At 43.8% G+C, this 12,945-nt stretch overlaps 1 protein-coding gene across 4 annotated transcripts in view; it reads left to right on the top strand.

The window, feature by feature from the left end:
- Positions 1-2,348: 2,348 nt before the first annotated feature.
- TIAM1 (TIAM Rac1 associated GEF 1) overlaps positions 2,349-12,945 on the top strand; it is a 237,403-nt gene continuing 226,806 nt past the window's right edge. For all 4 annotated transcript variants that reach the window (XM_048492825.1, XM_048492826.1, XM_048492822.1 and 1 more), the window contains exon 1: positions 2,349-2,711. The gene's annotated coding sequence lies outside the window, so the exon portion shown is untranslated. The remainder of the gene's footprint in view (positions 2,712-12,945) is intronic.

The raw sequence follows: 12,945 nt of genomic DNA, 5'->3' as shown, positions 1-12,945 counted from the left end.
CCAGCAGTATAAACAAGGTGCCTATTTTGGTCATTTAGGGCTGTGTACAATATCATGCTAAACTGCAAATGCACAATTTAAATATCCTTCATAGCAAATGCAGAATGATTTCTCTGAAGGTCAAATAAAGAGTCGGAGCATCCACAGAGAATCAGCATACTGGCTTTTTGCACTAGTTACATCAAAGGACTTCCTCAGCCTACTCCGAAACCTTAAGCTGAATAAGAGACTCCTTTACTCTTTATTTCTGTTACACAGTGACTTTCTGGCTGCTGCCTGGAATGAACTCTCTGAGAATTTTAATTGTTTTAATTGTTTACAAGTATGGAACCTTCAAGGGTTTAAAGAAACTGCTACATTTCCCCATATTCTCTTCTCCACACTATTTTTCTTTCTCTCCTCCTTTGAATTCCCATATGCTATGTCCTCTACCTGCTTTCATCTGTCCTTCCCAGTCACCAAACAAGTTTTCTTTTATCGACTCCCAGCAGGTTTTAGCTGTATTAATTATTTATTTACTTCATTTATACCTTTTATTTCTTCCCAATGGAGCCTCACTTTTTCCCATAAAACAACCATATGAGACAGATAGACTAGTTCAAGGTCAACCAGCTAGCTTCCAGGCCAGTGCAAGGATTTAAACCTAGGTCTCCCGTATCTTAGCTCAGCACTTTAAATATCACACAATGCTGGCTCTGAATTTTCTCTTCTTCTGGCATGGCAGCCTTTCCCTGGGAAAAGTCTGGCAAAGTTGCAAAACTCACATAGTAACAAGTCACTCAGGTGACGTGAGCAGAGGCCACTGCAGGCGAGGCCTACAGGTAGTTGTCCAACTTGTATAGAGGCTGTTACCTAGCCCTGCTTGAGTTATGTGGTGTTGCATAGTCAGAGCTAGGAAACCTGGGAAAATTGCATGATAGCAATTAGCCTGATCGCTGCTGATACGCATGGTTCCAATTAGTTCTCCTTTCAGGGCAAGAGGGAAAGAAATAGCAGTGGCCTCAGAGACTAGTATAGCCCAGGAAATACCCCTGCTTCCATTTGCCTTTCACTGATACAAACCAAGAGTTAAAGGCTGGCAATATTATTGTGGTTGCATAGCAGTGGCCACTGAAATCTTAGAGGACATCAATTTCTTATAGAAACAGGCACTGTTTCAATTTTGTTCAGCTGTTTTACACAAGAGTTACTTTTTATACCCTGCTTTTCTCTATCTTTAAGGAGTCTCAAAGTGGCTTTCAATAATCTTCCCTTACCCACAACACCTTGTGGAGTAGGTAAGGCTGAGAGGTCTGAGAGAACTGTGTCTAGTCCAAGGTCACCCAACAGGCTTCATGTAAATAAGTGGGAAAAGAAACCGATTTCACTAGATTTGTGTGCTGCTCATGTGGAGGTGGCTCCAAATGCTGGACTTAAAACATCCACACATGGAGGTCATACTGATAATCATAGAACAGAATCATCCAGTCAGAGGCATAGTGGGGGGAAATGGCGCCTGTGGAATAATGGCGCCACCCACCCGCTTGTTCCCCCCCTCGCCCCACTTATACATTTACATGCTTTGAAAATTGAGTCCCAGGTGGGATCCCTGGTATCTTCCTTTAAAATTAATTAGATAGTAAGTGATGTGAAAGAACTCTGCCAGAGATCCCGGACATCTGCTGTTGGTCACAGTAGAAAACACTGACTGCAGTAGACCAATGGTCCATTTTGGTATAAGGCATACTCATTACGCAAGAAGAGTTTCAACTCCTTTTTCCCCTGCTATTCTTATGGCTTGGGAACTGCTTTTCTTTAACCAGTCTCGTTTCGGTTACATTTTTTTTGCACATAACGCTCAGTACTCAGTTTCTGCAGGGGTACAAGTCTTTACAGAACTGTGAAAGTTAATAAAACTTCTATGAATTAATCACAATTAAAAATAATTATATCCCGAATCGAAAACAAAAGCATACTCCACGTGGGTTCAAATGAACCTCTGTTGAAACTATGGCATCATGTAGTAACCCTTCTACTAGAAAACCACCTTTCTTGAAACTCGAAAAGAACCCCATCCAGCAACACACCTCATGTTACAGATTGTGCATTTAAAAATGCGACCGCCTCTGCTTCAGGAGGTGGAATAAAACTCTTCCACTCTCGCAGCCAACCAATCGCTAAACGTTCACCTCGGCGCGCGTGAATTTAATCCCAGATTTTGGCTCTGATTGGTTGATGCTCTATTGGATTGGCAGGCCATCGGCAGCGTCACCGTTCCTTAAAGGAACGCGGCTTTTGTTACAGGTAGACCCTCGTTGGGAGCGCGGAGGCAGATGGTGCAGTTCCTCGACCCCGGAAGAACGGCCATTTGGCGAGGACTCAGCCGCTGCCCCAGCCCCCCTGCCCCCGGTCTTCCCGCGTGCAGCTGCTATTGTCACAGTTCTAACTCCAAACGCCCCGCTGTTCGCCGCCGGTTCAGCTCATTGGGCTGTGTAGGCTTGATTGGCCGCGGGGACAGCCAATGGGGTTTCGTTTCCAAGGAGTCCTTAGGCCCCGCCTTTCTGAGGGCATGCAGTAACAATATGGCAGCGGCTGCTACTGGCAGAGTGTGGTCTTGAGAGCGGTGGCTCTGCAGCTGGGAAAGAGCCGTCGTGCGTCTGCCCTTCTGGAGAGATCTGCAATGCCCTGGCAGGGCACGAGAAACATCCTTGGCAGATGGGCAGCTACAGCAGGTACGAACGGGCGTCCCGATGGGTTATTTGGTTGAATGAATGAGTGGCCGCCGTGGAGAGGGATGTGGAGCGGGCGCTTCTCGTCTTCCCTGGCTACTTCGTCTCTGCTCTCCTCCAGGCACTGGTGCGGGCAAGAGCGTGAGTGGCCCTGCGCCGTGTGTTGCACATTCCACTCTCTTCCCCCCGCTAGCGAGATGAATGAATGAATCAGTAAGCTAGGTGATCATCAGGATGGAGCATGCCTGGGAGGCGAAAAGAGACGCTGGCCAGGAAAGGTACCTGGTGGTGAAGAAAGAAGGGGAAAAGGCTGACCGGACCCCGCATCCTTCTGCGTCTGTGTCCGAGGCAGCTGCAGCAGCTGGAGGAAACCAATTTCCTCTGCTCTCCGGCTGGAGGGGCGACCGCTCTTGCTGTTGCCATCGGCTACGGCGAGAGGTGGGTTGATTCGCCCCGTAATCTTATGTTGAGACCCGATCTAACATCCTGGCAGGCCGGGGATTAGGAAGCATGATAGAGCTTTGAGCTAACCCCTGGCTGTTGTGCCAAAGCACGATGGGGCCGGTGTGTGCAACTGTGAGGAAAAATATCTGCATAATAGCAAACAGATATGGACAGGGATCGGGCGGTGGGTGAGAAAGGAGAGATCAAGGCTTCTCCAAGGAGGATAGAATGACACAGAGGGAGCCCTAGTATCTCCCCCCGCCCCGCGCCAATATCCCTTCTTCAGTCTCTCATTTGCATCTCAAATGCTGCTGAGATCAAAGCTAGCCCCAGCTACCCGAGGATGTGCGTGGCTGATTCTCCGATCTGCTCTTGTGTTGTGCCTGTGCATTTTGCGTTTGGATGCTCCTAGAAGATTTCTCCATCGAAATGGCCGTGCCAGACAAGATTGCTTCCTACTGCTGCCTGCAGCCTCCTGTCCTGCATGAGAAGGCTAGGGGGAGTTAGTGCTTTTTGTTTATCCCCAACATCTTCAGTCACAATCAGTGAATAGTGTTTATATCCAGATGCCCTTAACTCAGACTGGCAGAAGGAGCTGCTCACACACGACACTTTCTTCCTAGGAGATTATTAGAGGGCATGTAAATATGTGCCTGTGTGGGGCTTTGATGGACAACACAGAGTCTTGAGAATGCTGCCTGTGCTGCATCTTTGCTAAATAAGTCACATTGCATTTTCATAACAATAAATATGTTGACATACAGTTATTTTAGAAAGATCTAATTGAGCCTGCAGTTGTAAGTCCCACAAGATGGAGAAAATACTTCTGAGTAAGCTTGTGTAAGCGCATGCTGCACATAAATAAGACATTTGTTGTAGTAACTGCTGTCCGTCCACATGACAAATATTAATTGTACTGAGGCATTACCCCCTTAAAACAAAGCCACTGTGCCACTCTCTGTTTATAAATTCAGTTACACCATATCAAGGGATCCAACCTAATGAAAGCTCTCTGAAGAGCTGTAGATGAATGCCATGAAAGTAATAGGATTTAAAAATTAGCATAAGTTGTCTGTCTTGCTTGAAAGAATTTTCTTCTCTGAAAATGTTCAAAGCTGCTAAGGCATGCTTTTAGTAATGCCAAATTATTTGATAGATGTTGAACCAAGTCATGATCTTTAGTATCTTGCACAGGGCATCGGAAGGTATGTAACCAAAGAACCTAAAGTAGTTTCTCTGTTGTCTGCAGAACTACATCTTGTGTTTCCACTGCATATCATGTTCTGCCTTGTATACCTCTCCCCACATAAAAAATGCAGTTTGCTTTGTTTAAGTTATATATTGGTTGCAGATGGTGCAATCTTATGTACATAGAGTGTGTACTGATTTTTAAAAAGACAGCTGAAAATACTATAGGTATATAAAAACAAGCTTCAGGGAGGAGACTAAAATGCTTCTGTGGCAAAATTATTGTAAATTAAAATATAGGATGATTGAGAAATTGGAGCACCTTCATTATGAGGAGAGGCTACAGCGTTTGGGACTCTTTAGTTTGGAGAGGATACGTCTGAGGGGGGACATGATTGAAGTCTGTAAAATTATGAATGGGTTAGAAAATGTTGACAGAGATAATTTTTTCTCTCTTTCTCACAATACTAAAACCGGGGGGCATACATTGAAAATGCTGGGGGAAGAATTCAGACTAATAAAAGGAAGCATTTCTTCACGCAACGTGTGATTGGTGTTTGGAATATGCTGCCACAGGAGGTGGTGATGGCCACTAACCTGGATAGCTTTAAAAGGGGCTTGGACAGATTTATGGAGGAGAAGTCAATCTATGGCTACCAATCTTGATCCTCCTTGATCTGAGATGGCAAATGCCTTAGCAGACCAGGTGCTCGGGAGCAGCAGCAGCAGCAGAAGGCCATTGCTTTTACATCCTGCATGTGAGATCCCAAAGGCACCTGGTGGGCCACTGTGAGTAGCAGAGTGCTGGACTAGATGGACTCTGGTCTGATTAAGCAGGCTCTTATGTTCTTATACCAGCCTACTCAATTTCAAACAAACCTACCCTTCCCTGCACCTGCATTATAGTCTAGCCTTGCAAATTCATACTTTGTATCCTCAGTAAACCCATTGTACTCTGGAGTGAAGATCCATCCAACTTTTTAGAATTCTTGTGTGTATATATATCAAAATGGAATTCCAGCCTTTCTTTATTGTAGTGCATTCAGCTTGACTACTACGTACAAATAAATAAATATATCTCTGCCTACTTCCCTTCTGTTGTAAAGAGACTCCTGGTTGGGGAAGGCTGTATTATCTACTGCCAGCAGGGGCTTGGCCATGCTGACAATGGCTGATGGGAATTGTAGTCCATGAACATCTGGAGAGCCACAGTTTGCAGACCCCTGGTCTAGAGAGGTGTGTGCTATAGGTGGTGGAGAAGTAGGAATGAAAGCTGCTTGACTTCCTTTCCTCTAATGACAGATTGGAAGTCCACGCTTTATTCTCTGATCCTGCAAGATGCCCGGTCCTTTCTCACAATGAGAAGGTTTGTTGCAGTGTTGTAGAGCTTCTGTTGAGTTTTATATATGTGAAGTTTTCTTTTATCCAGTCTGTGAGCAGGCATTCTTGTATGTGTTGTCATCACTTGGCCACATAAAACTGCCTTATTCAAACACTTTTTGTCAGTTATAATTAAAGCTTGTACTTGCTTGTATATTAGATTTTTCTACAAACATGCACTGAGTAATTCTCATGTTATGTTCATGCGTTTAAACCACATACTTTTCCAGGAAATGGTCTCTGGTTGTATGTAAAGTGAATGCAAATTCGTTCTTTACAAACAGGTGTATGCATTTGCATGCAGGGCATATGTACAGTCACTGTAACATATGAATAGGCCTATAGGGCATTGGTCTGTCAAGGCTAATATTGCTTGCTTTGACCAGCAGTAGTTCTTGGGTTGAGGTGCTTTTATGTCACCACTTGGTCATCTTAACTAGAGATGCCAGGGACTGGAATCTGGAACCTTCTGCATGCCAAACAGATGCTGAACTGCTGAATGGAGAGAACTCCTTTCTTCAAACAGTGAATAATGAGGCATCACAAGATGTGCTGAGTTGTAGGAATTAACACTGATTTTTAAAATCTGAGTTTGTCTTCCATAAAAGTATTTCTTTCTAGTTATTAAAAATGTAGGGGGCAGTCTGTGATTATATACTTAGTGGGCACATGGCAATTTCAGAAGCAAAGTTTACTTTTTACAGAATAATCACAAATGGAATAGCTTCTGAAAAGCAATGAAACGTGTTTTGTGGCTAAGTCTATAATCCTATGTGCACTTCCTTGTGTGAACACAGTAGAAGCTGTTTTAGCATAGGATTGTTCTGCAAGCCTGGTACATGGGTCCAATTTCAGCCCTGGTTTTGGCCTGGCAGTTAAGGAAAAGAGGTCTTATTGCTTCTGGAGCAGAATCCCTGCTTGTCCAGCAGCAGTGGAAGAGGTTACAAAACCCAAGATACAAACTATGTTTTTTGAAAACTTTCACTGGTTTAGTGTTCTTGCTCTTTATATGTTCAAAGGGTGTGTGATAGTTTTTAATTTGCATTGGAGTTATACCTGTTAACATGTTTATGAATGAGACTGGAGATATATTCTGGAATTTTAAAGGAGACTTTCAACCCAATCCAGGGTCAGTGTGTGTGTGTGTGTGTGGGGGTGCGGGGGTGCTAATGGAGTCCTGGAAATGGTATGAGCTTGCATAAGGGGAAAACACATTGGTGGAGAGGGCAAACATGCACATGAATGTTAGCCATGCAGCTCTGTGATGCCCAAACCTGGAAGAGCCTGCAGCTTTGCTGATGCGGGACCATCTCACAGGTATAGGGAGTGTGTGTGTGTGGGGGGTGTTCCCAGGGTGATCCAGCTTTAGTTGGCTTCCACCAGGCTTTCTGTCCGGGAATTCCCTCTTCCCCTCTCTCAGACTTGTGCCACCAGTAAGTGTGGTGTAAGTAATTTTGAGCAATGGATTTTTTCAGGTGACCAGATTTTTTCCCCTTCCTGTTCTGCCTGTAACTCCTTTGGAAGCGGCACGGTGGTGCGGAAGTGGCTCTGTCCCTGGCCACCACATGTTCCAGAGTGGGCTGTGTGCATGTAATAGTACGTATGTGGTTAAAATAATGGTACTGTGACATCAGACCTAGCTGACAAGTATGTGTTCAGCTTTATTTTCATGACTTATCAAACTGAAGGCAGGTACTGAGATGGTTTGCCAGAAGGTTTATTTGATGCTTTAAAGGTTGCCTATACTTAGCTTCTGATTAGACCTGGGTGTTGGGAACTGAAGGAAGCCTTTTCAGTAACACTTCAACAAAGGTAAATGGAATTTTCTCTCCTTTTACTTCATGGGCCCCTCGTTCAGCAGCTTTTGCTGGTTTCATTCCTAGTGAAACTGCTGCATGATTCCTAGCAGGGACCAAGTTGCTTCTTGATGACAACTCTGTGAGGCATTAAAGACCAACAAAATTTTTGAAGTGTAAGTTTTCAAGAGTCAAAGTTCTGTTTATCAGATATGAAGCTTTGACTTGTGAAAGCTTATACCTTGAAAATTTTGTTGGTTTCAAATCGAACAGTTTTACCTCAGACTAACACAGCCACCCTCTGAAATTCACTGTTTACTTTATGCATAGCAATTGGATAATTGTGGGGCATAATGAATCAAAATATTTGTGAAGGGTTTGTGTTTACCCATACCTTCTCTTTCTCTGCTTTTCCTCATCTTATTTGTTTGTGACATCAGAATCAAATTAATTGTGATGGGTGACTGTATTATCAGAAGAAAATGTAAATAACAGTGGGCACTTTTTTGGGGTATAAAAAGTAAGTGGCTTAACCCCCCCCCCCCCCCCCCAAAAGAGGATGTTCTTGTTCTGGAAAGGAAGTTATCATTCTTCCCATGGTTCATATTTTATGCTGATGTCTGCTTGTTCCTGAAGAGAAGAGGGATCAGGTGCTGCTCTGTTAAACATATTCTTGAGATGTGGGAGATTATAGTATCAAAAGAGCAGTGCTATCTTAAGTGCTTTTTACCAAATGGGACTTAGAGGCCTGTTAAGGGTTAAACAGTTAATATGCATTGCTTAGTGCAGAGGGGCTCTAGACCAGGTGGCTGGAGGAGGGAGAATATGAGGAATTTCTTTTGCACACAGACAGTTTCATGTGCAGACTTGAAACAGCCTCTGTCTAATCTGGTGAGGGCTATGCAAACTCCCAAGGGCAGCAAACAGAAGGAAAGTTAGGATGCGAAGTGTGTGGTGGATTGGAACAGTGAGGTTTCCTTTAATAACCTTGCAACACAATCCTATGCATGTTCCTTGTGTAGAAAGTTCCACTAAGTAATGTGGGTTTGGTAAGTGAGTATGGATGGACTCTTAGTTTTCAGAACAATATGTAATGCTTATTACAGACTTTGGGGGCTGTTAAATGCCATGTTCTAAACCATATGTCCAGTTTTCCCTTTTTCTATATGGCTACATTGACAAAAATATTCCTGGCTTGTAAAAGAAACAGAGGGTTTCAGGTTTTGGCTCTGGTTACTGTCAGATATGGCTGGTTACTGTCAGAAATGGCTGGCCATGTGTTTTGTCATAAACTGAAGTATCTCTTAGGATTTTTTGATTAACCATTCTTGAAGGGCTCCTGGAAACCATGTATGTAGATGGATCTTATTCATCTTTACTCAGAAGTCCTGCTGAATTACGTGCTTTTTCTCCAGAATAAGTGTGCATAGGATTGAAGCAGGAGGTCACACTCTGCAAATCCATCATATCTCTGACTAGAATCATTCTGTGGCAAGGATCAGGACCAACTAATCAGTAATGTAGTAAGCTCCTTTTCTGGTCTAGACCTCAGTTTATTCATGAGGAATGTAGTTTGTTCGTGGACCATGTGGTGACTTAGAATGCTGTTGCTCAGTTTGCAAAGTAGTTAAGTGTATCCAGCCGTTCATTATAACTATGGCCCTCATGTATTCCTGTTCAGTATGTAAATGCTGGGTTGAACTGGGGGCAAGAGCGAGAGAGAGTAGGCTCCAAATTCCAAGAAGTAAAATAAAAACATGTATAGTATGTATAATTCTGTTCTTATTGTGTCATTTTCTACTTTTGTAATGCTCTTTTCTGCTTTGCCATATCATGCCTGATACTATTTTTGCATGGTTTCTAGTTTTATTGTATTGCTTATCAAATGTCTCATCCTGTTTTATCCCATTGTTTTACATGGTGTTATCCTCCTTCAGTCTCAGTGACAGAGACTGGCCATAAATAAAGTGAATACCTAATAAATAACATTTCGGATGGAAGACAGTCTCCTTTTTGTTTCTGAACTTTGTGGTTCCCCCCACCCCCAGCACTTGTAATTTTTGCCTGCTCATCAGAATTCACACATTTGGATTGTCTATGATAGGTAGTCAACATAGTTCTCTGCTAAATCAGGCAAAAGGCACGAGCTTTTGTGTGATACACTGTTACCCCAATCAGTCCCTGAGTCAAACCTGTTATATTTAGATCTTCTTCAAGATATGTCCACAAGTTCTGGAATAATCATTTGGGGATTGTTTCTGTATACACGGATCTCTTTCTAACACAGAATTCTTAGAAAGATGTGACAGAGGGAGAGGAGGTCTTGAAACATGCTTTTTCAAGATTCAGAACTTAAATATGAACTAAAATGGAAAACAATAGAATTAAATAATGTTGCAGTGCCAGCTATGCTTAGTTGTTGTCTAGGTGGTAAGTTTGGGGTGAGAATCTAAGATGAAATAAAGGGAAGAAGGAAAATAATATGTTGCCTGTCCTGAGAAGAGTTCAGGGTTCAGGGCAGGAAAAAGAAGATGATATGAGATAGAGCAAGGATGAAGATAAGGGGGGGGGTTCTTGGGTTCAACTCCCCCATTACATGTATGAAGCTCTGCCCTCCGTTTGTGGGGTTTTGTATTTATTAGTTTTTTTGTTTTTTGCCTGCAGGGGGCGCAGTTTTTAGTCCCCAGTTTAAACATTGAAAGTGATGCTGTTTCAGGGTGGGGGATAATCCACTCCAAAACAGAATCACTTTCAATGTTGTTTTAACTGGGGATCCCAGATTCTCCCTTTAAGGTGGATTTAAAAGGAGAATTTGGGCTCTCTAGTTCAGGGGTAGGGAACCTTTAACACTCAAAGAGCCATTTGGACCCATTTCCACGGGAAAAGAAAACACTTGGAGCCGCAAATAATTTTTGACATTTAAAATAAAGATAACACGGTATATATTGAGGTTTTTTTACCTTTTACTCCGCTCATTCTGAGAAGCGCATGGATGCGCCCGCCCTGCTGCCTGCAGGGCAGGCAAGGATAAAGCCGGCGGCTCGGCCTTGCGGGCCGCGGGAAAGCACCCGCCCTGTTCCAACGGGGCGGGCGAGAGGGAAAGCCCGCAGCACGGCCCAGCCAGCCGCGGGCAGTTGGTGCGCGGCAAGGATGGGGCCGGTGGCTCAGCTCGTGGAGCCTCAGTGCAAGGGCAGAAGAGCCGCAGGTTCCCTACCCCTGCTCTAGTTTAAACACCATTGAAAGTGATGTTGTTTGGGGGTGGATTCCAGCATCACAGCGGCTGTCCGGGGTGGGGTGGGGGGTCGCAAAACTCAGATTTTGCACCGGACTCCATTTTCTCTAGCTATGCCTCTGCCCGGAGAGGTGGGCAGAAGGGGCTGCTGGCTGCCTACTGGGAACCCAGCTGGTGGGGAGGGCAGGGCAGGGGAGTCTGCTGTCCCTGGACTCAGAGAGCTGCTTTTATAAGCACTTGGGGCGGGGGTGGGGCTTGGGGAGGCGTGGCCATGCCCCAGGGGCGCGTCGGGGCATGGCCCCACACCCTGAACCCCCCCCATAAAAATCTATACCTACGTCCCTGAGATAGAGGTTCTGGGTAGGGAGTCTTGGGACAGACGGCACAAGGAGTAGATTTCAGTAAGGCTGGAGGGAGGTCTGGGTACAGAGCCAACTTCCAGGAAAGCCATACGGTTGCAATTTTGGAAGGGCTGAGTTTCCCTATTTATAGATTTTGTAGTAAGTATGAAGAATTCTATTGCTGGCCCAGTTACGTGCACACTTTAGGATCTGCAGCAGGATTGGCTCAGAGGTTCATGGTCTTGTTTCCTATTGGAGTGTTTGAATTTTGATTGAGTATAGATACCATAAAATTAAGAGTGGAAGTCTAAATATGGCGAAGCTAGATGGAATGACAGGATGGTGGAATATTTAGGTGGAATTATTGGTGAACATTCTGTGGTATCAGGTTATTGACTTAAGTCAATTACTCATGACCCTAGGTGTGAGAAGCTCTGGAGACGTTGGGGAAAAGGCAAAATCAGTGTGCTCCTTGGAGTGTAGTTGCGCTATTCTCACACAAGAGTGCCCAAAGGAATTTCTGCCAGTTTTCAAGGGCTTCTGCCTATCTGTCATATTGGATATTATATTCTGGCTACTGGGTCAGAAGATTCTTGGGGATGAGCAAATGCAGGGGTGTTTGTGGGGAGCAACTTTGTAAGAAGCAATGTTATTTGAGATTTGGAGGCACTTTGAAGAAGATGCATCTGGTAGTTTTGAATCCTAGAGTAGCGGTTGATTTATCCTGACTTTTCCATGCTTTGGGGAGGCAGTATTACCCTTTAGTCTTACTGCATATGCTTAAAAGAAGCTGGACTTGTATTCTTTGGTTACGGTATTAGTATATATTGCTTCTTGTTGTAGTAAAGATGAAAATTGTTTGGCCCTGTCTTGCAGATACCACCCCCAATCAGCTCCTTCAAGCAGCACATGGTTTGGTGTCGTGTTCCTCCAGATGATACCGATGAGCATAAATAACAGAGACTAAACTTTAGCTTCAGGAATCAAAGTTATGGTTGCCATGGCAACTGTTCCTGAAGCTTATTTAGATGAATGTTGCATTTTCCCTTTTTAAAAGGCTAGGCTTTTCATGCTTTATCACGTCAACTCCTCCTCCCTGCCCACAGCTTACTTTCATGCCTCCTACTCTCTTTGCAGCTCTCCTCTCCTCTCTCATTTTCCTGCGTTTCTAGTCTTCTCATCCCACTCTTGGCTTTATGCCTTCTTTTGTGCTGTCGCCTAGTCCTGGAACAGCTGAAAGATGCAAGGACTAGAAAATCACTATTTAGACTTCAAGTGTCTGTTGTCCTCTGTGGTCTTTGTTTGTTGGGAACAGTTTGCCATGACATCGTACAAAATAGATATGACCTTAATCACGGTTAGATAAAGGTTTTTTTTTTAATTGCTTATGAATTGTGTTCTAGAGTGGTTTTGGTTCATCTTGTTTTTGGCTTTAATGCATTATTGCTGGGTGACTGTGCTAAAAAAAGCCAAGGTTATTTCATGTTGATGCAGTTGACTATCTCATATTCAAGCTAATTCTAGCAATCACGAGGGTTAGACACTTAGGTTTGCTTTAAAAACTGAGATTCAGGCGTGAGCTTGTTTTCCATCCCCATCCCCCTTCATAAATAGCTCCTCAAAGGACTGCAAAAACCCATGCAGTAAAAAGGATGAATTTTTCTCTGGCCAATATCATTTTTGGGATGTGGTCATCAGTGATTTTGAAGGGATCACGAGACAAATTCTTTTACCTCTCAATACTTGAAAACAGTTAATGTTTCCTAAAAGTCCCAAAATAATATTTTCTTTGCTACTGGTCAGTTTTTCTCTGTGTATATAATCTTTGAGGGTTCTCCTTAGCTGTCCCACCATGG

Source organism: Sphaerodactylus townsendi, linkage group LG04 (genome assembly GCF_021028975.2).
Source record: "Sphaerodactylus townsendi isolate TG3544 linkage group LG04, MPM_Stown_v2.3, whole genome shotgun sequence".
Taxonomy (NCBI): Eukaryota; Metazoa; Chordata; class Lepidosauria; order Squamata; family Sphaerodactylidae; genus Sphaerodactylus; species Sphaerodactylus townsendi.
The sequence above is the reverse complement of the archived record's forward strand: the minus strand, read 5'-3'. Positions and strand labels throughout refer to the sequence as shown.